The 21410-nt window shown below is 38.8% G+C and overlaps 1 protein-coding gene across 2 annotated transcripts in view; it reads right to left on the reverse strand.

Annotated features, from left to right (window-relative positions):
* Positions 1–21410, reverse strand: part of PTPRO (protein tyrosine phosphatase receptor type O) — a 239483-nt gene that overhangs the window by 127808 nt on the left and 90265 nt on the right. The gene's annotated exons all lie outside the window — the stretch shown is intronic.

A 21410-nucleotide genomic window follows, 5' to 3' on the forward strand; every position in this document is an offset into this window, starting at 1 on the left:
CAGCCCTCTGCTGGGGCCTTGGTGGTTCATATGCTGAATACAGGCTGCAAGAAGCAAATACCAACCGAGTAACTGGGGGTTGGGCCTGGGTGTCAACATGCAGGAAAGCGGGGGCCAGATGATGCACGGTCATTATCCCAGACATGAGTAATGTAGGGTCCTTGCAGGTGTTCCTTTCTAGGGTGTTGTTGCTGTTTTGTCTTCTGGTGGGAAGAGAGAGAAAAATACGGAAGTGCAACGTAGCCTGTTCTTTCCAAGTTCCCAGGCGCGCCTGTCCCTTAAACACTGCTCCTCGGTGTAACGAGACAGGCCTTGGTGGCACCTCAGGCATTTTCTCTTACTTTGCTTCTTGGCCCATTATTTTAGCAACTTCAGCACTTCCTGCTCTGAAGACATTGTGAGGCCCCTTTACCCCTCATTTCTTTGGTGGACAGGGAATGAGACTAGAATGTTTTGAAAAGCATGCATATACATAATTACATATAAACAGTATATTACTTTTATATGTTAAACCATATCAATAAATAAGTACACACACACACACACACTTTATTCTACTTCTAATAATGCTCTTTACCCTGACCAGAAGATTTTAATTACAGAAGTGTGGGCATATTAGTAAAATTTAAGCCTCAAGTAGCATAAACTTATATAATTTAAGATAGAAAACCTCAAAATTTCAGATAACTTATTGCTTTTCAATTTGAAGAACAGTAGAATAACCTACCGAGGATGTGCACTGTTATTATGCATTATTCTAGACTGCCTGACACCATATTAATGAGGCATTAGAGCACTATTTCAATAACCAATGTGTTTAGTACTTTTGGTTAACATGCTACCAGTTCTACTTTACCAATATTAAATTTCATAAGTGCTCTCTGTCCCAGATAAAGAAATTCCCCCAAGTTGGATTTGGCTGATACGTTTCAGTTGAGCTGTTTCTGTCCCTCCTATTTTGACGTTTGGCTGAGTTTTGTTTCAGGCGTGTCAAAAGCCTGCCCTAAGGAGATAAGGATTAATTTATTGAGGAAAACTTACAATGCAGAAACCAAGAAGACATTTGCAGAACTTGTTGTTCATGTCAGCTCAAATTGGTTCATTTTAGTGAAACAGTTTTCCCCCTAAGTGGAGATACCAAAGTATATTTTGTGAAATAGAGAAAAGTAACGATTATCCATTGGTTACGGGCATGTGGCTAATTGTAAGTTAGAACAGGGAGAGAGGAAATCCTGCTTAGACAGATCCCATTTAGTATTAGGTTAAGCCATTCGAAATTGCTAATATTCAACAAAATGCATCTTTGAAACTAGATACTTTGAAAGTAAAAGCCAATTAACTTCAGCCCTTCCATTCGGGTACCTATGTTTTGTCACATTCGAAGGCTGTGCTCTGCATTTATGGGGGCTCCTAACCAGCCACTTATCATAGCACACTAAGACACAGTAGTAGACCCTGAATTGCAGTATAAAAATATTGAACAGATATAACAGATGATAAATTAAAAAATAATCCTTTCCATGAGTCCTAATTTTTTTAGTCTTTTAAATATTTTTATTTATTTTTGAGAGACAGAGACAGAGTGCGAGCAAGGGAGGGGCAGGAGGAAGCAGACAGAATCTGAAGCAGGCTCCAGGCTCCGAGCTGTCAGCACAGAGCTTGACGAGGGGCTGAACCCAGAAACTGTGAGATCATGACCTGAGCCAAAGTCGGACACTCAACTGACTCAGCCACCCAGGTGCCCCCACGAGTCCTAATATTTTAATAAAAAGATACATGATCATGATGCCAAAATTAAGTTCAATAAATTAGAAAACATTAACAACAAAGGAAACAATATCGATCATAAGTCCATCACTCAGGTAACCACTGGGCACTTGCTGGATCCAGCAATCATAGCCTGAGCCAACAACTGGCTGGTGGGAATATTTTCAATGACCTAGCAACTAAAATCTGGGGTTTTATGGGTTAGTATTTTGGAAACACATATTCTACTTCTCATGTTACTGAGTCATTATTTCTCACTATGGCCTAGTTATTTCTTTTAACTTTGGAATGCTGCTTACTCCAGACCAACTTTTCTCAGAAATTCTGAATCAGGACAGAGAAGAAACAGTAGGGAATATGAAGGAAAGAGAAAAATTGATAGAGGTAAAGAGGAATTTTTTTAATGTTTATTCATTTTTGAAGGAGAGACAGAGGGAGAGAGAGAGAGAGAGAGAGAGAGAGAGAGAGAGAGAAAGAGAGGGAGAATTAGTGGGGGAGGGACAGGGGCAGAGAGAGGGAGACACAGAATCTGAAGCAGGCTCTAGGTTCTGAGCTGTCAGCACAGAGCCCGATGCAGGACTCGAACCCACAAGCTGTGAGATCATGACCTGAGTCGAAGTGTGACCCTTAACTGACTGAGCCACCCAGGTGCCCCAAGGTAAAGAGGAATTATATAAAGAGATTGACAAGAAGAAAAAGAGATGCTTTGCTAATTCATTCACTAAGAAACTATGGTCAACCTTAGCTGAAATTTCAAAAGAGCCACAGATGTATATCCCTGCAGTGCAAAGCTACATCGGTGTTAACAGTAATCAGTAAATTCTTTGTGAAAGAATGACACCATACTAACCAAGCAGAGACTGCATGTGTCATGTCCGTTCAGTTAGACAAAAATTCTTATAGTTTTTCTTGCTTTAGTTTTTAAGGAAGATGAAAACTGTATTTTGTAAAACTCTCCCAAAACATATAAAATCATGTCTTAGGAGCCATTATTTGAATGGTTAGGTTCACATACTTCTGAAAGGTCTGTTATATTTTTGATGCTTACAATTACTCTTATCCTCCAATAGTTGAGAAGGTCTATAACCTCATTTCAGCTTCCTATCTACAAGTTATGGTTATGGGAAGTGCTCTGTATATGACAGTGATTGAATAAGCTGATCAGATCTTTTCTGATTATGGCAGTTGAGTTAGAGAGAACCTAGGGACTCTGGTTTCCATGCTTTCCAAAAGTAGAGCATTCCTATGAAACCTTTCCTTAGCCAAAATAGCATCAAGTGAAGAAGCAATTAGCATTAATTTGTATGGAGATTTTTTTTGAGCATTCCCTGACCCCCAAAACAACCTCTCTTAGGCTTCTCTGATACCTCAGGACACATCTTGCTAATGGATGCACAAAAATAAATGGAGATAAAGGACAGATGGTCACAGATACTGTTCAAAGCTCTGGCGGCTTGACACTGATGTGCTGAGTGTGGCTCCCGGGGAAGAAACTTGGCGGGGCCCTTCTAGATAATGGGGGGGAGCAGGCACTGCCTCTACAGCAGACCACCGCAAAACAAACACTGAATGCTAATTTTTGCTTTCTGCCAATTTTTTTTTGAAAAAGGAAAATTCTCTTTAAACCTCCTTTGGTTAGAGAAAACAGGTACTAATGTAGGTCTTTTGCAGAAGCAAAGTGGCAAAACTTAAACATTTTTTAAAAAATAGTTTATCACCAAGTTGGTTTCCATATAACACTCAGTGCTCTTTCCCACAGTGCCTTCCTCCATGTCCATCACACCCCCTTTCCCTTCCCCCCTTCCTCTTCAGCCCTCAGTTTGTTCTCAGCATTCAAAGGTCTCTCAAGATTTGCCTCACTCCCTCTCCCCAACTCTTTTCCCCCCTTTCCCCTTTCCCATGGTCCCCTGTTAGATCTATGAGTGCAAACATGTAGTGTCTGTCCTTCTCTGCCTGACTTATTTCACTTAGCATGACACCCTCAAGGTTCATCCACTTTGCTACAAATGGCCAGATTTCATTCTTTCTCCTTGCCATGTAGTATTCCATTGTATATATAAACCACATCTTCTTGATCCACTCATCAGTTGATGGACATGTAGGCTCCATACGACCCTGCAATAGCGCTGCCAGGGATCTACCCAAGGGATACAGAAGTGCTGATGCATAGGGGCACATGCATCCCAATGTTGATAGCGGCACTTTCAACAATAAAACTTGAACTTTGAAAAGCAGGGAAACCAGTAATAGCTCTTATATTTCTGTGAACAATGCTTGATGCTCAAATGGATTTGCAGATCCCATGCAAAAAGTGTTCCCCTCTTCCAGGAAATACTGATCTTTGCTACTTTACTATTTACTTGAGAGAAAATAAAGCACTTACTTGCCCTCAGTTTCTTTACCATTACTTGTATGAAAGATATGCCACCAAAACCAATTGACTTTTCATGTTACTTAGTTGTCTGTGGACCAAAACTAAAAATGCTGAATAGAGACCAAAATATATCTTGAAACTAATATGAAATGGGAAATTTGTGATCTGAATATAAGGTATTTATTTCATTTGGGTCTACATCTAGTTTTCACCTGATAAAGCAATCATTTTTTTAAATGTTTATTTGAGCAAGAGAGTGTATGTGCCAGTGAGGGAGGGACAGAGAGAGAAGGAGAGAGAGGAACCCAAGCAGGCTCCGTGCTGTCAGCACAGAGCCCAATGAAAGGCTCAGCCTCAAAACATGAGATCATAACCTGAGCTGAAGTCAAGAGTCATTAGCTTAACCAACTGAGCCACTCAGGTGCCCCCAGACAAGCATTTTTAAGTTGTTCGAAGTCTAGCAGTTATGCTAAACTTTGGTAGAATTTATAATAGAAATAAAGGAAATAGTTGTGTAAAGGACTTTTTTTAAAGTTTTTAAATTTATTTTGAGAGAGAAAGAGAAGGAGAGAGGGGAAGTGGGGGAGAGGCAGAGAATCCCAAGCAAGCTCCAAGAGTAGAGCCTGATGCCAGGCTTGACCTCACGAACTGTGAGACCATGACCTGAGCTGAAGCCAAGAATAGGCAGCTCAGCTTACTAGACTGAGCTATCCAGGTGTCTCTGTGAAAGACATTTGTATGGCACCATTCATTTTCAAATAAGCAAGCTTTGTGTAAACTGGGTAAAAAGAAGGACTTGTGATACAGGCGCACACAGGAAATGCAGTGGCTGCACAGGGACCCAGACACCAGCTATGTGTGTTCAGCAAATGGACAGAGGATTTGGGAGGATTCTGAAACAATATACAGGACAACATTTTGTCATGAAATAAGAAAAAAATAAGGTGCTTTGTTCAAGATCACAATGAACATTATTTTAAACACGAAATGAGTTTTCATGGTCACAGAATATTAGCTAAGATTGCTATGTGGTTGGCCACATGCAGCATGGACAGGGAGAGAATGGCACACGGGTCTCTAGGTGGAGGAAGTAGGTTTAAAAGGAATGATTAAACATTAGCGAACAGTTATTGAAATAATACTTTTTTGGTGAAGAGTAGAACACCTAACTCAAAGCTTTTCTAATATTAATACTTTTCATTCTGCAGTAAAAAGCCAAATAAAAGAGAAATAATCCCTTTGAAAATTATCTGAATTCATAGTAACATAGAAACATCATGAGGTTCTTATTGTATTTTCATGTGTTTTGATAATGTATCCATCTAAGACCCATTTCATTAAATGATAGCAACGATTAGATCCACTAAAAATTTAAGTACTCGAGGGGCGCTTGGGTGGCTCAGTCAGGGCATGATCTTGCAGTTCGGGAAATCGAACCCCACATCAGGCTTTGTGGTGACAGCTCAGAGCCTGGAACCTGCTTCAGGTTCTGTCTTCCTCTCTCTGCCCCTCCCTTGCTTATGCTCTTTCTCTCTCTCTCTCTCTCAAAGAATAAATAAATATTTAAAAATTTTAAATTATAAGTACTTGTTAAGACAACTATAAGTCTCTTTCAGTTTGGCAGTTAAAATATTTTAATTTTAAAAAGAGATCACTTAACATGGCTCCTTATTGTAAAACCTTTGAGAAACTTAAGTGAAAGAAAATGAAATACTTTATGATGTTTTGAGTGGAGAGAAATAATTAGGTGAATTTCATGGTTTTCCAAAGGTACAATTTCTGAAGGCCAACTCTTCCAATGTGAGTGCAATAAATAATTAATCCCTTCTGAGATGATGAGGGGTGATCGTGACGATTCCCCTTTCTCAAACCCAACTCTTCTTTGGGAGATTGAAAGCAAAGTCTTAGTAGGCCATAATTTTGGTTTTTAGAGTCTAATGTGCTATCTAGGCAGTGTCCCTGAAGGAAATATCCACTTTTTTAGTCAAGAACTAACTAGTGGCTCCACAACCAAATATGTAGGGCATTTTGCCCTAGGACTGAAAAACGTAGCCATTTGTCTGAGCTGTCACCACAGAGCCTGATGTGGGGCTCGACTTCCCGAACTGCAAGATCATGCCCTGAGCCAAAGGCAGATGTTTAACCACAGTGACAGGAAGTTCATAAATTGTTTCAATATTATTTTATGGAAGCCGACATCAGAATACTGAGTAATTTAAGAAAATAATGACTTCACTATTTCCATATATTCAATGAAAAAGCTGGGGCACCTGGGTACCTCAGTCAGCTAAGCATCCAGCTTGGGCTCAGGTCATGGTCTCAGGCTTCATGAGTTGGAGCCCCACCTCGGGCTCTGTGCTGAGAGCTCGGAGTCTGGAACCCGCTTCCGATTCTGTGTGTGCCTCTCTCTGTTCCTCCCTTGCTTGTGCCCTTTCTCTCAAAAATAAATAAAGATTAAAAAATTTTTTAAATGCTATCCTCAACAAAGCTAAATCTTTATTAGAATCATTGGAGAATTGGCTTTAGAGAGGTTCCAATATTAACACATAACACACACACACCCCATCCCATCCCCCACTGGCTGAAAGAGGTATTTGTCACCTCTTATCTTGCAGTAACATTTCAGAGCCCTTTTGTCTGAAATTTGACTTACTGTCCTTCCTTGATTTCTCTGCAGAATCTGATTCTATTTAATGTTCCTGAGTGCTCTTCCTTTGGCTTCTATCACACTACAAACTCCTGGCTCGTCTTCCACCTGACCTCTGTCTTCTTTGCCTCCCCCTGCCATCTTCCTTTTGCTTGTTTTATTATTTATTTATATTCAAGTTCCCAATTCTCACTTTTTCCCCTTCTGTTATCTCCTTAGGTGATCACATCTGGGACTGTGGATTATTTACCAACTATCTGTGTGTCAAACACTCTAGAATCTGTTTTTCTGGGGGTACCTGGGTAGCTCAGTCGGTTCAGCATCTGACTTCGGCTCAGGTCATGATCTCATGGTTTGCGGGTTCGAGCCCCGCATCGGGCTCTGTGTTGACAGCTCAGAGCCTGGAGCCTGCTTCGGATTCTGTATCTCTCTCTCTCTCTCTCTCTCTGACTGTCCTCTGCTCACACTGTCTCTCTGTCTCTCAAAAAACAACAACAACAACAACAACAACAACAACCAGAATCTGTTTTTCTGATCCTGACACCTCTGAGCCCCAGACCTGCATATTTAACTGCCTCCCTGAAATTCCTGCTCGAACGTCTGAAAGACATTTCAAACTCAAGGCTCTTAAAGCAAACGAAAAATCAACACCTTGCCCGTAACCTTAATCTGCATTTGGTATTATCCCATTTCAGAAAATGTTCTACCATCTATCTGGAAATGTACAGTTGGGGTTATCTTCAATTTCTCTTCGTCCTCACCTTCACTTACCAAATCTAACTTATCATGTCCTGTGGTTTTTATCTCCGGAACATGTCTGATTCTGCCCAAATTTCCTTATTTTGCATAGATTTCTAGAGTGTATTATCCTTTCATGCTTTTCTAACTAGTCTCTACATTGTATTCCAAAAATCTTTCTAGTATATAAAAAATTGGTCATGTTGCTTTCCGCCTTGAACCCTTCCCTGGATTTCTGGAACTCCTGGGATACAGACAGAAGTAACTCTAGATGGTCTGCCTTTGTGCCCACATCATTTTAACCTTGATAATCTTTCCAGCTTCATCTCTTCCCACAAGCCATCTTACTTTCCTATATTCCAGCCAGACAGATCTGTAAGTTCCTTTAACTGAAATATTCTCCCTCCCACCTTGAGATTTGTACGTGTGCTCTCTTCTCTAAGTGGTTTTCCTGCTCCAACCCCTTCTTTGAATAGTTTATCCCTGCGCATCCTCTAAGCTGGAGCATGTGTATGTTCTTATCATGTTGATCTCAAATCCTTGTACAGTGCCTGGTACACGGTAAGCCCTCAAGAGATCTCTTCGGAATGAACAAAGGAATGAATGAGAGATTCATGAGATTCAAAACAACTTGAAAAAATCTGAACTGACCTGTTCAGATGGTGTGTCAGATACTCCTTATTATCCTCGATATCCAATTTCTACAATAATTCTTGATTTTTAGTGGGTATATGAATTTGGAGAAGTAAGATTGCGTTTACCAGCTTTCTGTGTAGCCATATGTGCTTATAGGACCAATTCCTGGTTACTGGGATGGAAGAGAAAAGTGCACCACTTACAAAGTGTTTTTAAAGGAGAGGAGTGTGCTTTTTTTCAATGAGCTTCTCCTGTCTTCTGGTGGAAATGTGAATGGGCATGCGGAAATTCCAGCATTTATCTTAGATCATGAGGTGACTATGAAAAATGGAAGTGATGCAATGAGAAAGAATGAAATCTGGCCATTTGTAGCAATGTGGATGGAGCTCGGGGTATTATGTAAGTGAAATAAGTCAGGCAGAGAAAGACAGATACCATGTGTTTTCACTCCTATGTAGAACAAGAGAAACTTAAGAAAGAACCAAGGGGAGGGGAAGGGGAAAAATAGTTAAGGAGAGGGAGGGAGACAAACCACAAGAGACTCTTAAATACTGAGAACAAACTGAGGGTTGACAGGGATGGGGGGAGGGAAAAATGGATGATGGGCATGGAGGAGGGCACTTGTTGGGACGAGCATTGGGTGTTATATGAAACCAACTTGACAATAAACTATATTAAAAAAGAAGAAGAAAAAGAAGAAAATGGAAGCCATGAATGAAGAAACAAGATAGAAGGAGCCTGAGTCCCTGGCAGCAGGAATGTGAACGTCTTTATTATTTGGCATTAAGTCAAACCTAAATCTAATGAAGTTTTTCTTAGAACCCTTGGTTTTAAAAAACTTTATTATAATAATAATTTTATTAAAAGGTTACAAGCATAGTACAAAGGAATCCCAAGACCATTTGCCTAGATGTATCAATTGCTAACATTTTGCATTTTGTTTCATTTGTTCTGTCTCTTTATCTGTCCATTCATCCATCCATGTAAAAAAAAATATATTTTTTTCTTTATAAAATATATTTAATAAATTTAAACCATTTGAGAGTAAGTTCCATAAATCATGACCCCATACTCCTTAACATGTCCTATATTTACTAAGAACAAGGATATTCTTTTATATAACCACAACATACTTTTCAAGTTTAGGGCATTTACTATTACTCTTATATAAAACTCAGCCCAAATTTCAAGTTCACCCATTGTTCTAATAATATTTCCTATAACATATTATTTTTCATGTCCAGAATCTAATTCAGAATCACACATGCATATAGTTGTTATGTCCCTTTAGTTTCCTTGAATCTGGAACACAGATCTTCAATTTTTAACTGGGCACATGGTCACCTGGAATAAGGACTACCTTTCCCAGCTTCCCTTGCAGCAAGGTGTGCCATGAGACTGAATTCCATTCAGTGGTAATAAGGTCAATGTAGGTATTGAGAAATTTCCATAAAGACAAGCAGCATGTACCCTTTATCTTTTCCTATCTTCTTCCTCCACTTTAGTGCTTAGATTGTAGAATGATGGCTGGAGCTTCCTTTTGAACCATTAACAGGTGGGCCATACCCTAATGACAGCAAGTAGAAAGATGTAAGGTTTCTAGTCTTTGATGTCACAAAACACCATCTCAGCTTGACAGAAATACTCAGAATGTATTGTGAATTTGAAAATTTTGTTTTAAAAAAAGACAAAACTAAGGAAGGAAAGTAATTGCATGAAATAAATTTAAACTTAAAACATTGTGTGTGTTTTAATCTCCATAGCAAGTAAACTGCACTATGTAGTTTAGAAGTGTGGGGTAGTCCAACTCTGACAGCAAAATATTTGAAAGTGCATTCACACTCTTATCAGAACTTTGGCTTGACTTCCATATATAATCCTTTTATAAGAAACAACTGTATTACAGTAAGTTTTGGTATTTTTGATTTGACCACTAAATATTTGCTATGTTGACTATCAAGAGAAGAGACTCTACTCCCACAGATGGAAAATAACACGATGCCTGATCTGTCTGCCTTCCCCTGCCTTTTGGAGACCATGCTGAGTACACAGTGAGTGTGCTAAGGATCACCATGTTATTTTAAGTATCATGCACCCTTGCAACAGAATCATTTAGAGTAATGGCTCCGAATCAGCTTGTTCTAGAAACAATGATGTGGTTGTCTTCAAATTTCATTCGGTCCTTTGTTAAAGCACTTGATCTTAAAAGCGCTACCCAGAGGAACACTCGCTTAGACAGTAAAGAAAGCGTCCAAATTGTCTGCCTCCTCCTGCTTGTAAAACAAAAGAAATCCACCATACCCAGACCCCATTCCTAAAAACCTTAAAACTCCCTCTCCTATTCAGGGGAGAGGCTTATTGCAAAACGGATTTTTATAGCAATTGTGAGAACCACGCTAGTTACCTATACTGGTAAGTCCAATCTTTCATTTTAAGCATGAATGTGTACAAATAAGAATGGATAACCAGAGACCACCAGAAACTGAGGGAAACTAAAATCTTCGTATACAAGGAGAAGGTTGATTAAACAGAACTAATCTTAGAGGAACCCAAAAATAATGCAACAGACGAGAATTCAAAAAGTCATAGAGGAAGAACAAATTGCTATGATAAAGGAATAGTCTGAGATCAAGAAAACATTCTTAGAAATTAAAACCATGATAGCTTAAATGTAATACTTTAATGAAAAGTCTAAATAATAGAATTAATTTGGCTGACAACATCTCCCAAAACATAAGGCATAAAAGACAAAAAATATAAATGTAATAGAAAATTTATGAGAAATAGAGAATAAATTCAGGATATCCAATATCCATTTTTCCAGAAAACAAGAGTCTGAAGGAGAAAACCATCCCTACCATTTTTGTTCTAGTTTATCATGTGAACATCTAAGAGCCAAGACACACAACCAAATTAAGAACAGCTTGTTTGGGGGATAAAGGTAGCATTATATCCAATATATACAATGATTTGAAGAAGCAGTTTTCTGACATAGTACAAAGTATTAAAGAAATAACAAAAAATATTTCTCTGAGCTGAAAAAGAACTTTACTTCATAAAAGCTCACAAACTACCAAGCATAATAAAGTAATAATAATAATAATAATAATAATAATAAATCCCCTGTAAGTATTATAAGATTTAGCAAATAAAAATACATACATCTGAGGCAGAAAAAGAGAGTGTTAGCTTATTGTTTACCTGAAATTAAATTGGACAGAGTGTCTGGTACCTTGTCTAGCCACCTTAACTCCAAATCTATATATTTTTAGATGAAACTGAGATAAAACCTTTGAACTTCAAAGATGACAGTTCTAGAAAGACCATGGAAAGGTGTGAAGAACCCTAAATGAGTCACCACAATGGGATGACTCTCACACTGGCATCAGGCTTCTCTGAAACACAGGATGCTACGTTTGGAAAGAGGTGGAAAGTTGAGACAAAGCATTGGGAACCTAAAGTCCTATACTGGTCAGAGTGTCATTTAAATGTGAGGGTGAAATAAAGTATTCTAGGAATAAAAACAAACTTCTCTGTAAGAACATCTTAATGACAAAACATCGGAAGAACTTCAATTAAAACCGGGAACTAGAAAATTAAGAACATTATCACCAATAGTTCTCATTATATACCTACAAAGGAGACCATATAATTTAAAAGTGTAGTAAATATTGCAGAAGAAGAGATAAAGCTTACAATTTTCATAGGTATGACTGTCCAAGAAACATTCCAAGATAACTAATTAAAGAATTACTAAAACTAATATAAGAATTTAATGCACTGATTATATGCAAGAAATACATGCAAATACTAATAGTTTTTCAATACATCATCAGGATCCAATTAGAAATTTTAATGGGATTTGAGATCTCATTAAAAGTGGAAAACAGTGAAAAAATAAGCCTCAGAATTAAGCTCAGCAAATATCGTATAAGACCTTATAGAAGAAAAGTATAAAAATGGTGTGAAGTATAAAGATGAGGTTTTGGGGTGACAGTAAGGTTCAAGGGGACCGGGGCTGACGAACAAGAACGAATTCTTGAAGATGTCTTTGGTGCAAAAACTGATTTTATTAGAGCTCTGGGACAGGACCTGTGGGCAGGAAGAGCTGCCCAGGGACCAGGAGGAAACGATATGTACTATGGGGCTGGGGTGGTGAAGTCCAGGGGAAGTCTCCAGTGAGATTTTCATTCGCTAAAAAAGACTCACAGGATATTGGAGGCCTAGCTATTGTCAAACTAAGATTGTCTTTCTCTCCAACAGAGCATTGGCATTAAGATAGTAGGGAGCTCCTTGAGAAACGTTTTACTCTGCCTGCCTGAAGTATTTGCGTAAGGGCTGCACGTTATAAGGAAATTAATTTTATTTGCCATTTCCTTCTGCCTTTGTTTCCCACATCAATAAGAAAGACTTCAATAAATGACAACACACTACATTCTAGTATGAAAAAGACAACCATTTTGATGATGTCAGTTTTTTTCAAATTAATTGAAATGTACATTGTATCATAAGTCAAAATCCACCTCCCCATAGCTTATAGAATTTAAGAAGCTGGTTCTATATATATTTTTTGGAGGGGTAAATGCGTAGGAAGAGTGACATTTGATAAAAGAGGACACTTCCTCTAACATTGATCAGCACCAGTGCTGTTAAGTTAGTTACAATTAGAATAATGCAGTATCAGTGGAGGAATGAACAATTTAACAACAAAACAGAATCAAGGAGCTATAAAGAAACCCATGTGTATATCAACATCTATTTTAGAATACATTCAGTATTCCAAATCAAGCAAGTAAATAGTGGCTAGTACAACAAATGATATAACACTTGAGAAGAAAAGATTTCTACCTCCAATTGTACACAACATAAATTTGCAAAGTGATCAAATTTTAAAGAAAGCAGCTTAGCAGAGGCTCCAAGCCTGGGCACTGGACCGTTTCCTGGACTCACACATACCAACAAATTACGTAACCGCTCTATGTGGCTCAGCCTCCTTACTTGTGATTTGGGGATAGTCATACCTTTCCTGTAGAGTTGTTGTGAAGAATAAATGTGTTAACATTTTTATTTTTTTTTTAGTATGCCCAGTTTTTCCTTCTTTATTGAATGACTTTCAAGATGTGATTACACTTGAAGGTGACAAGTTAGAAAGGAGGGATGCACTGAAGGCAGAAGGCTGCTCGGAGACGTGGCTCTAGACAAGTGGCAGGAAAGGAACAAGGCTTAAAAAAGGCATTAGCCGACAGGCCGTTGGTGGGGGGGAGTGCAGGTGGGTGGGCCACATGGTCCCCCCCACCCCCTGGAGAGGCCTGTCACATAGCGTTAACTGAACTTAATAAAGCTTGTGTATAGGATAAAATCATAGACAGAATAACCAAGAGGCAAAATGCTACAGAAGCACAAGCAAAACATAAAAATGACAAAGGATAGCTAACAGTATTTGTAAAGAGCTTCTACAAGCCGAAAAGCAGATGGCAATGAATTATGGGAAAAATAGGTGAAAGGTATAAATCAACGAAAAATGAAAGCCAAGCCAAAGTTCAACCTTATTATAATCTCTAGTAACTGGGAAAACACAAACTTAAACATTAGTGGAACGGCTGCAGCTTTCGTAAGGAAGCACTTGATGCCCGAGGGAGAAGAGGGACACCTATTCGGCCTCCCAGATGGACCAGGTTAGCTGTGGAGTGACGATCATCTGCCCTGAATGGCCTGTGCAGTGGGGCCCCAGCTCACCTTGGCCATTACACTAGAGCTGCTCTGGCCTGGCCACCATTCCCTGAACACTCCACACACTCTCTTAACCCCTGCTGGTATTTCCTCTGGGTGATATACCCTGCTGCATCTGGGAATATTCTCTGTATCTTTCAACACTCAGCTCAGATGTTTTCTCTTCTGGAATATCTTCCTTAGTTCTCAGGAAAGAATTCCCTCTTCCATGCACCCATTATTTTGTTGTTGTATATATATCAACTATGGGTTGATCACCATTTTCTGACTTGTTTTGTCCTTTTTGTGCATATCTCCCAAAAGATTGCAAGCTCCTAAGGACCAAGGCTACTACTAGCTTATTTCTCTGCACATAGTAGAGACCAACACATAGTAGAGACTTAATAATATGTTTGTTAATTATGAGTGGATATTTATTTAAAAATACTTCCCTTCTGGGGCACCTGGGTGGTTCATTCGGTTCAGGGTCCGACTATTGATTTCAGGATAGGTCATGATCTCATGGTTCATGAGTTCAAGGTTCACATCAGGCTCTGTGCTGGCAGTCTGGATCTTGCTTGAGAATCTCTCTCTCTGTCCCTCCTCTGCACTCTCTCTCTCTCAAAAATAAATAAACTTAAAAGAATAAAAATGCTTCTTTTCTATCTTTATGGATAATTATTAATTGATTCCACAATCCATTCCTACTACAACCATATCATGTAACATAGAAATGTTCAATGTTAAAGGAAAATAGGATCTTTTCACCATCAGTCAATGTCACTTTTTTATTTCAATCTCTATACTCTGGTTTGGAAAAGTCTTTTCAGAACAAACTACGCTGTCAAATGTGTGAATTTTGATGTTCTATAAATACAAGATTTAAAATAGGATGTGCTGTATGTAAATAAATAAGAATATATTTCACTGAAAAGTGAATACATAATGCTACATTCCATATTCTTGCAATATTTATTTGAAAATACTCAGTTACAACTTAAAGCACCAGAAAAAAATGCTGATAATTAGAAATGCTGTCTAGCAAGTCAGAGATTCATCTTTTTGGAGGCTGTCTATTCTACTAGGCTGTCATATTTTAAAAGGCTAATGAAATCCCTTTAGATGATCAGACTTCTCTAACTTGTGCCTTTACATTTTCAGCTGGAGGAAGGGGAAAAGCAGAAAGACAGTCTGAAACTACAATAAGTTGTCTCCCTGGCATCTTCTCTGATCATCAGTATTCATGGCGTTGACTCTGAGTCATCTAAATGGGTTAGAGAGGTAATTAGGATATTGACAGGAAGAAGCAATGGATGTGAGTGAATCTCTGATTATCCTATTACTTGCCTTTACCAGCATGATGTTGAAAGCCAAGAAGCAACTCTAAAACCAAATGAACCTGAGATGTCACTGCACACAGGTAAAAAGCAAAATTAAAACAACAATAAGAACAACTACAACACTTCTAGGTCCCCCAAATAATATTACAGATCTGAATGAATCAAAACGTTCGCATTCGTCCTAAAGCTTAAGCAAGTAGTAAAATTGGGTCTACATAGAGAATAGCAAATAACATCTGATTTTCCACAAATATTTAAGTATTTAGTAATTTCCACCTATTTTTTGCACACTAGTCCAATACTGGTTTTACTATACCCCACCAGAGCTTACACTTCTATAGGAAATAAACTGTAGTTAAATATGGAAAATATTTCTGATCACAGGCTATTTCATATTTTACTGCTTTATTTCTTCTTAACACCTTGCAAAGCATAAACTTAAAAGATAATTAATGGTCTAATTCTACAAGATAAATACATTATAAAAACTCTAGGAAACCTCAGAGAGCATCGGGTCCAGCCATCTTATTTCAGATAAGTAGAATCAGAAGCCTCGAAAAGGAGAGGGATTTACCCAAGGTTCACAGCAATTAGAGAGAAGTAGGGCAAGAGCTCTGCTCTCCTGACCCCCAGCCAGGGGCGCATTCCACCAAGTGCCCCTTCCCCCAAGTCTTTGCTTTGATTTCTCTAAGAAGATTCTCTCCCTAAATGGGCAATATTTCCTTTCTTGATGCCTCTTAAAAAGTTAAGCAAACAAATTACAAATACCCTTTGCATAGCAATATCATAAGCTTTGAGAATTAGGGAGAGAGAATGTAAATAGGATACCTAAATCAATAAAGATGACAACACCTCATTACACTGGAAGGGATATGTTCTTCGGTTTTATGCAACACGGGACTCACATCTTTAATCCATGTCTTCTGCTAACACAGTGGTGTGCTTCATGCTGCCTAATCACTAAACATTTAACCCTGTTATAAATATTTAATATCTTACAGGGGCGCCTGGGTGGCTCAGTTGGTTAACCGTACGACTTCGGCTCAGGTCATGACCTCACGGTTTGTGGGTTGAGCCCCACGTCGGGCTCTGTGCTCACAGCTCAGAGCCTGGAGCCTGCTTCCGATTCTGTGTCTCCCTCTCTCTCACTCTCCCCTGATCACACTGTCTCTCTGTCTCTCAAAAATAAATAAAACATTAAAAAATATTTAATATCTTATTGCCCAGTTTCTCATCTACTATAACAAATATTTCTTACATCTTTTATTATTTACATGACAGGAAATACTCAAAGTATGTTGGAATTAGTCACTACTGAGATGAACCCCCAAACCTGGACCTGTCTCTCCAGGCTGTTGCTTTATAACCATGTGGTTTAGGAAAGTCACTTAATCTTTCTAAGCCCAGATTTCCTTCTGAAAAAATGAAAATGCTATACAACTTGGATGAATGGGAAAAAATGTATTTAAGCTGAGCCTTATTCCATGGCTGTTTTTTTAGGTCAAATATTGGCAGTGTTACTTGGTTCAATCTAATACATAAAAAAGTCTGCACATAGTAGACACCCAATTATAGATAATATAATTAGTATAATTCTTTTTCAAGGTGTTTTTTTTTTTGCTATTTCATCCATTATAAAGTCATATTTACACCAAACCATCATCTTAATAGTCCTATGTGTAAGTTTTTGATTGCCTCAAATACCTCAAAAAAGTTAGTTTAAAAAAAAGTGAAAATCCATTTCATGTGATGGTAATGTCTTTTTCCCCCCACTTTGCAGTTATATTAGACAGAGGTGAGAATGAATGACAACCAAAACGTATCATAATTCTCTAGTTTGGAAATATCCACATCCTACTCCCTGCGGTAAGTTATTTTGGAATTGTTGCAAAGATTTGCTTAGCAACTCTGTGACACTCAAAGTGTCTAAAATTGAGACACCTTTTTTTTCTTAAATGGAAAGCTTCACATTTATTTCATTGTTCTCTGATAGCTAGATAGTAATAATATTAGCCACAATTTAAAAAATTTTATCACAAATCAGGGATGGTCCTAAGTATATCACATACTCTCAAGAATGCACGAGGTAAGTGCTAATACTGTCCTCCTTCTAAAATGAACTGAAGCACAGACACTGTAAGAGTGCTGACAAAACTGCCTCCATCTTTGGCCCTCCATCTTGTTGTCGTCTGTGGATGAGCTCCCTCAGGGCTCTGTGTTCCAGGCCCCCGTGGAGGTCAATGTACACCCTTACCAGAATGCAGGGACGCATGCTCTGATCTTCCCTAAAGCTGTAGAGATAACATAGTTTCTTCACCCACCTTTCTGGTACATAGGTGGCCCCAGAGGTCTCTCAAGTGGTGGACCTTTTGGCATCACCACAGTGCCCTCTGCACATCCCTGGCTCTATAAAATCTGTGGACTGGACTCTGGGGTGACTAGCTATGCAGCATCATTACCGGCCCGACCCCCTGTCAATAAGTTACCCTGAATAAAACTGTGGAAACTGTGTGGAGTAGTCTCCATTTTCTGCTCTTAAAGTGCCTTCTCAGTTTGGAGGATACTTTACTGTCTCTCCTCCATCTTCTGACAGAGAGCGATTTGCCAAGATCACAGAACTAGTAAAGGGCAAGCTAGAACTTGACCCTAAGCAATCTGATGTTTAAACTTCGTACACTCTTGTGTCGCATTAGACACCACGAGGCTTTAAATATAGTAGTCTTTCAGTAATAATAAATAATACAAATTAATGGAAATGGGGAACAAATACAGGCTGCAGAGTAAACACTCTGACACCATGGTGATATAGAATAATGAACTCTTTTATTCTGTTTTCTACATCCCTACCTAGCCCAGGCAATGAAATAACATCTTACTTGCAAATTAAATCTTTCTATACATAGGTTTTTGGAGTCTCCTCTCTTGGACCACGATGTTTGGCTCTTACTGTTGATCAGGCACTATTTGTACTGTTATTGTATCTTTTAATGTCAACTGTCTTACATTGTTATGTGAGCCACTTTTCTCCCTTCCTTTTTTTTTAAGTTTATTTATTTATTTTGAGAGAGAGTGTGCACACAAGCAGGGACATGCAGAGAGAAGCAGACACAGAATCCCAAGCAGCCTCCATGCCATCAATGCAGAGCCCAATGCAGAACGTGAACTCATGACCTGAACCATGAGATCATGACCTGAGCAGAGATCAAGAGTCAGAAGCTTAACCAACTGAGCCACCCAGGCCCCAGTCCCTCCCTTCCTTGTCTCCTTCCTGCCTGTCTGCCTTCCTTCCTTCCTTCTTTCCTTCCTTCCTTCCCTCCCTCTCTTTAAAAAGTACATTTATTGAACTCCTTCCATGTTCTTGTAGCAAGCTAGAGATTAAGGTGAATCAAACAGAATTACTGTTCTCAAAGATTCAGAGCCTAGAAGGAAAGACAGGAAAATAAATAAGTTCAATGAAAGATTGTAGGTACTACAAAGACGTATATGGAATATAGGGGTGTAAAGGGTATTTTAGCTCTATTTAAGAAGTTATCATATTTTAGAGAGGCATGTAAAGGTAAACTGCTATGATGTCTACAATCCTCTCTAACATACTCCAGGAAAAATATCTACACACAAGAGAGCTAGATAAATGAAATAATAATAGCAAATTTTTGATAATTACTAAAAGTGAGTGCTCAAAACATGAGTAATCACTTTATTATTGTTTCCAATTTTGTGTATATTTGAAATTTATCACAAACTATTTTTAAAAACATCACGAGCATAATTAACATTTATTGAATGCCTACGAAGCGGCAGGTACTAAGTACTTTTCCCGTCCAAACGTATTCCATTCTCGCAACTACGCTGTGAGGTAGGAACTATTATTGTATCTGTTTCCCGGATGAGGAATCTGAGACAGCGGTTCAGTAAGTCGCCGGATTCACAGAACTAGTGAGCGGTGGGGGTGGGCCGTCTCTCCATGATGTATCATTTCTCAGCATAGGGTAATTTATATAATACATTATATAATGATAGTTGTTTAGCATATTTGGGTTCTGTGCTAAATACTTTACATATAGTGTCTTACTTAATCCCTGCAAAAATACAGGCCATGATGCATCAGTTGAGTTTCTATCGCTGAAAGGCTGTCTCCCAGGATGAAAAGGATGTGATTCCGTTCCAAGCAGTGAGAGAAACCTAACCAGATGTGCAAGATAGGACGGTTCAGACACTGCTGCCTGCAGTGCAGGAGAATTAGGTGAGTGAGTGGTACAAGAGTTGGGCAAGGTTGGATAACCAGGCAGAAGAGGGATCTGGAGGTTCATGACATGGTAAGCACCTGGGGCACCTTGCCAAAAATGACGAAAGAGACACTATTGGCTTATAAGCAGGGAGTGACAATGCGAGACTTGGATTTGTAAAAGTCAACTATGGGGCCCAGGGGGGCGTGAATCAGAAGGGGCAATGTCCAATACGTAACTGACTCTGTTGGTTTGTTTAATGGATGCTCTGAATACACATTTTACAAATCTTGATAAAGTCAAGGCACATGGTGCCTATTTAAATGATATACTCTCAAAGGGCGTTAAATAACTGTGGTGCACCAACTCATTTTCTTATCATAGTCTGTTTTTTAATTAGAAGGGAAAAAATTCCCATAGGTCAACCTTTGAGATCACCACTCTTTATTCTGTGACTTAGATGGTTTGAAGTTTATCTCAACTATTAAAAAAAGAATTTTGCTTTAGCTTCACTTATGTGGTTGTATTTCTCAGGTGTAATAAAAATATTTATTTCCTGGGATCCTGAAAAAGGAGGAAAGCAACCCAATTTGCTTCATCCTCTGGCATGTACTCTTTTCTGACACTTTATAGATGCTATTTTTAATAGGCAACTTTACTACCACATTGACCTTTCTCCAAAACTCTGGAGTCTGAAAAAATTATAGCACATCAATTAGCCTCTATGGAGCATCTTAAAATGATAAATGACTTGTTGGCACAAATGAAGGGAAAGGAAGCTTTTCTCAAGGAGCAAATTAATATCTGCTAAAAAAAAATCTTAGATGATCTGTGCCTTTTGGTCTATGCCTTGAATTCACCTTCCTCTTTCAAAAATGCATCTATTTTGATCTTCTGTCTACTCTCACTCTGATATAATATGTATTAGTAATGCTTTAAATTTTACATTGAAAATCTGCCATGCAAGACTTTATTCTTGAAGCTTCCAAAAGTATCACAATTTTTCTACTTTTGTTATAATATTTAATACTTTATGTCTGTAGTGTGATTGGTCCCTACAATCACTTCTGCTGAAGACCCTTTAAGCAAGACCTACCATATCTATACCAAACATCTATACCTCAGGAAGCTCCTAGTACAAACCAGAAAAAAAGAAAATAACAAGAATGACTGGAGTGGATCTGGGCAGTTCATTCATTCAACAGATCTCTATTGAAGACCATGTCTGGGGGCTACATTTACCAGTGAACACAGTAGACATTACAGAGTTATGGAGAAGTTAATCTATATTAGTAATTAATTTATGCTATAATTTGAAGAACTGGGAGCACCTGGGTGGCTCGGTTGGTTAAGTGTCTGACATCAGCTCAGGTCATGATCTCATGGTTCATGAGTTTGAGCCCCACATTGGGCTCTCTGCTGTCAGCACAGAGTCTGCTTTGAATCCTATGTCCCCTACTCTCTCTCTCTCTCTCTCTCTCTCTCTCTCTCTCTCTCTCTCTGCCTTTCCCCTGCTCATACGCTCTCTCTCTCAAAAATAAAAATAAAAATTAAATAAATAACTTGGGAGTGATGAAACATGTTCACATTTAGCAAGTAGAGAGGTCCTCTGCATTTAATTTCTTTGTCTGTGCTACTCAAAGTTCTTGTCCACAAGGAGGGCCATGAGCCTGGCCTGAATGGAGCCTGACTGCTGCCTTCATCGAAAAACTCTTACTAGGAAAACACAATCGCTGAAATGGCCGGTGTGAGTAGCGCTGTCGGTGATTTACACTCTGGGCAGGTTGCTTATCGCATCACGCACAGTCTACCAAGGTCCTCGTGTCACTGCAGACCAGTAGGAAGCAGCTCACAGACGGGCAGTCGGCCTGATATCCCTGTGGACTGGACTGCTCTAGGCTATGTCCCTGCTTTGTTGAGTTATCAACTCTAGATTGAGTTCATCAAGGCTTTAAACTGAGTGCACGCTTAAG

This window comes from Suricata suricatta, chromosome 10 (assembly GCF_006229205.1).
Source record: "Suricata suricatta isolate VVHF042 chromosome 10, meerkat_22Aug2017_6uvM2_HiC, whole genome shotgun sequence".
In the NCBI taxonomy this organism is placed as follows: domain Eukaryota; kingdom Metazoa; phylum Chordata; class Mammalia; order Carnivora; family Herpestidae; genus Suricata; species Suricata suricatta.